This window comes from Mus caroli, unplaced genomic scaffold (genome assembly GCF_978045245.1).
Source record: "Mus caroli unplaced genomic scaffold, Mus_caroli_1 scaffold_7, whole genome shotgun sequence".
Lineage (NCBI taxonomy): Eukaryota > Metazoa > Chordata > Mammalia > Rodentia > Muridae > Mus > Mus caroli.
The window spans coordinates 98,556,564-98,561,348 of record NW_028227262.1 but is presented as its reverse complement, the minus strand read 5'-3'; the positions used below and the strand labels follow the sequence as shown (position 1 = coordinate 98,561,348).

At 43.1% G+C, this 4,785-nt stretch overlaps 1 non-coding gene across 1 annotated transcript; it reads right to left on the bottom strand.

Annotated features, from left to right (window-relative positions):
• Nucleotides 1-900: 900 nt before the first annotated feature.
• Nucleotides 901-1,027, bottom strand: LOC115031408 (small nucleolar RNA SNORA17). Its single transcript, XR_003837047.1, has one exon. It is a non-coding gene; the product is annotated as a small nucleolar RNA SNORA17 (small nucleolar RNA).
• Between the last annotated feature and the right edge of the window lie 3,758 nt (nucleotides 1,028-4,785).

Sequence of the window (4,785 nt, the reverse complement as noted above, 5' to 3'; positions counted from 1 at the left end):
GGGCAAGGTGGGAAAAAAGTATCTCTCTCTCATCCACACTACGTCAGGGAGACAAGTAGCGGTAGGGCCAGCTCTTCCATGTGCTAACATCCTTAGAGCCTGCTAAACCCCCAACTCCTGCACTGTTTGGGCCCCTGAGTATTGTGGCTGGCTCTGGGCGGGGTCTGCTCTCCTGCTCTCAGGCCTCTAGGGCCAGCTCTCCCACAATGCCCAGGTGAAGGGTGGGGCTAGCTCTGCTCAGCCCTCTGACATCAACGAGTCCTTAGTGGCAGCCCAGACCAGGGACATCCACCTGGCCTTTGGTTGTGACAGATCCCTCCTACTGCAGAGCCTCAGACCCAGATGTGACCCCCAGTGTTAGCACAGAACCCCACCATGATCCTAGGTGGCATCACCAGCTACTGGCATCTGGCTGTTCCTTATTACCCTCAAGTTTCCAGCCCTGCCTCTCTTTGTTGTGCCCATGTTCTTCTCTCTTTCTCTTCCATTGCTCTACCACTTACTTGCTCCACTTCATGGCACCCAGGGTCTGTGAGTGTCTGGGGTCATTTCAGGTGATCTCAGGAGTGCTATGTTCTACTCATGCAGTATAGTGCCTGGCAGGGGCCATCTCCAGTGTGGTCTGCCTCCCCCAGGTTTGGGGGTGGGGGGCCACCAGACTGATAATCATCTCAGGCTAGCTCCCTATCAGGCCTCCTGGTGCCAGTCTGGTGGTCATTTCAGGCTTGCTCCTTTACTGGCCCATCCAAGTGGCCTCTGTCTTAGGGTCACCCCTGCCTGGGGTCTGTGTTCCCAGGGGGGGTTCTTCTAGTCTTTGACCTGCTTCCCATTCTGGGCACCCATCTAGGCCTGCCTGGTGCCAGACCGGTGGTTGTCCCAGGCTTGCTTTTTGTTCCAGAAAATGTTAGTCTACTGATCATTCAGATATCCGTATGTCAACACACTGAGTATAGACATAGCCTCTCTCCCCTCTGTCACCCATGACACACAGGTGACGTGGCAGCCACACCTACAATGCCTCCAGGGCTTTTTGTTGTTTTGAGATGGAGCCTTTTATGTGTATCTCTGCTTTGGCTGACCTGCAAGTATGTAGCCCATGCTGGTCATAAATTTGAGGCAGTCTGGGCTGGAGAGATGGCTTAGTGGCTAAGAGCATCAGTTGTTATTCTAGAGGACCAGGGTTCCATTTCCAGCACCCATATGGCAGGTCAAAACTGTAACTCCAGTTCCAGAGGATCTGACACTCTCATACAGGCAAAACACTAATGCACATGAAACAAAAAAATAAACAATATTTTTTGAAGCAGTCTGCCCCAGCTTCCTGAGAAGCAGCGATTATAGGCTTGCCTCCTCACTCCCTTCTTTAACACACACACCTTTGTCTCCTCATCTGTGTCTCTGACTCTGTCTCAGTGTTTCCTACATCCCTGGTTATCCTACATCACTGACCTCATGAAGGTGCAGAAGATGCCCTTGACATCCTGAGCTTCCTGCCTGCACCACTCACAGCCTCACTGGTCTATGTGCTGCTGTCCATCAAATTCTGGCTGCTGTGCACAACTGGGTGATCATTCTGCAAGCTGAGCTGCACTTCAACCCATAATGTCCCCTTCTTCATTTCCATTGACAGTTCTTCACTGGGTAACTCATTTTGCCCACTCTCTTTTGGAAATGCTATGGCTTATTTAAAATGTACTTGAAAATGACCTCACCACTGTGGGGTCATTTACCTGCCCACTTCCAGCTCTGGCTGGGGCTGCCTCCTGCCCTTACACTGCGGTAGCTGTTGGCTGGCTAGACAGCATTTGGATCTCTAGGCTGGTGAGCCATTGCCCTTGGGTCTTTGTGAATTCTTGAGTCTGTTCTACATTTCTGTTTCAGTCTAGAGGTTTTGGTTTTCTGGACTTAGCACTTTCTCTTCCTGTCCTTTCTTGGTTTGAAGTATGATTGGGGGGAGTTTTTATTTCTTCGTTAATTAGATTCTTTACTCTGTTTTAAAATGTCCTATTTTCCATGGCTCTATTCCTTTCACTATTTTGGAACATTAGTTTATATTAGCTACACAACATGAGCGATCTCACAGTGACATGTGCATACATGTACATGAAGAACTGGGACCACACTCCCCTGATCACACGGCCTCTTCTCTGCCCCTTCCAAGTTCCTCGTGTTTCTTTTATACTCAGACCCTTACTTTCTAAGTACCGGCCAAGTCACACAAAATCCTGTTCAGAGGCCTGACAGGCCATATTGGATGGTCTCTTAGGCAAGGGCACCAATGCGTCTCTGTGCTTTAGCAGGAAGCCTCCTCCTAGCTGGTTATCCTAGGATCTCCCTGCCAGTTCAAAAGTCCTGACTCCATGCACGGGCCAAAGGCAATGCTCAGATCCCATTATGTTGATGCTAACTATGGAAGTGGGCAGCTGAAAAGAATTCAAGGACTGAATAAAGGTAAGTCTTAAAAAGCCAGTTCTCTACTAAAAACAAAACAAACAAACAAAAAGACTTTATCTATTTATGTTCATTAAAAAAACTAATAGTGATATATTATTTTAAAATATCATATAATTAATATATTTGAAGTTATTTAAAATTTATATTGAGAAAAACGTATGTATTTTCAGTATTGCTGTAGACAAACATCTACATAAGACTGTTCAATTGATTGTTGTTTTATATCAAACAACTTTTATAATACTCATTTTTATTGTTACAATATTTTATAAAGTTTAAAGAATATGATAAAAAACAAAAGGTATTGCAGGTTTTGAAGTGGGGGGACTCTCTGGGAGGAGTTGGGGTACAAAAAAGAAAGAAGAATGTGATGTAAGTCTATTTACTCAAAATATGTTTTTAAGTAGTTAACAAATTCAGATAAATTGAAATTATGTATCTTTTCTCATCATAATGCAATAATACTTAAATCAAAGAAAAAGAAAGAAAGAAAAAAGAAAACAAGTAAAAAAAAAAAAAAAGAACTAGAAAGCAGACCCGTTACCCAATCAATCTGTTGGTATCTTGCTCTTGCCTTGCCAACATCCAGATGCACAAGCAATCATAATCTCTGTTGTTTATAAGGACAAAACTAAAGGTTTTGTTTGTTTGAGAGCAGAAGGGCCAGGATATGGCTCCATCTCCATATCTTTTGTCTAGAGGTTCCTGGCTGACAGATATGTTCTTGATCATTTTGAACATATCAGCCCACTGTCTTTAGATCCTGGGCTTTGGTGAGAAGTCTCAGGCCTGATGGAGGATGTCATCTTCCTCTCAGCCCCATATATTGTCACAGCTATGCATGTAGTCAGGAGCTACCATCCGTTAGCACCCGTTAATATCAGTTTAAAGAAAAGGTAATTGAATGCTTTGAGTGTAGACATGAGTTATTACAAAATTATCATAAAGGCTGGGGTCCAAGTGAAAAGCAAAACACTGTCTATGTACTAGGCAGAGAATCCTGCTGGGGCAGGAGCCATGTCATTCTACCCCTACCAGGGCTATGCTGAGCTAGGCACAATGTGAACAGTCACTCTCTGCTTCCTGGCTTTGGACACCATATGATCAGCTACTTCCTGCTTCCTAGCTGTGGACACCATGTGACCAGCCACTTCCTGCTTCCTAGCTATGGACACCATGTGACCAGCCACTTCCTGCTTCCTAGCTATGGACACCATGTGACCAGTCACTTTATGCTTCCTGGCTGTGGACACCATGTGACCAGCCACTTCCTGCTGCCTCTCCCATTTCTTCTTTGTCTTGATGCACTGTATCCCCTGTTCTGGTTAACTCAAGTAACCCTTCCCTTAAGTTGCTCTTGTGGGATATTTTGTTACGAAAATAAGACACTCTTCTTTTGTGAAACAGAATAACATCTGATTATATGTGTACCAGGTTTCACTTATCCATCTGTTGAGCAATATTTTAAAGCATTTAGAAAAATGCTCATTTGCTATGAATGACACTTGGTAATTGTTATTGTTATGAAGAAAACTTAAAAAATAAAATACACCAATCACATCTCTCCATTTCTTTTCTATGTTTATTTGCATTTCTTGTTAATGTGGTTAGATACTTTAAAATTATTTTAAGGACACATAGTTTCAGCTTTTTTTCTCCATATTTTAACCAAATTTTTTAGTAAGGAAGAAAGGAAGGATGGAAGGATGGACAAACTGGGTCGTGCAGAGTTGTCATCCAAGCACTGGGGGAGTGGAGGCCAGATGATTCAGTTCAAGACCATTCTCAGCTGTATCAGAAGTTCATGGCCAACCTGGAAAACATAAGATGTTATTTCAAAAAAAAAAAGAAAATAAAGGAGTATACATCCTGCCTGAGCCATGTTTTATGATATTCTTTTAATTATACAAACTTAAAAAGATTAAAGAAGCAGAAAAGTGAATATCTCCATCACCTGGGGACCACACTAGCAGCTTGGTCAACCTTGCTTCTTTGTCTTCTCCCATGTAACCCTGGTTTTGCCCCTAGCTTACTCTACTACAAATCCTGACACCATGTGACTTAATTTGTAACCATTTCATCGTAACACCTAAGGCAATCAAACATTCTTAATACCATCAAGTATTCAGTCCCTGCTTCAATTTCCCTAATTGCCTTGTACATTTTTAAGTTTGTTTGAATTAAGATGCAGACCAAATCAATACATTGCAATTGGCTGATGCCATTCTAAGTCTTCCAACTTGTCTGCATTTTGCTTTTGCTCACAGTGTTTTAAGGGAGTGAGCCATTAGTCTACAATAGCTTTCTATAGTTTGCATTTTGCTCATTACA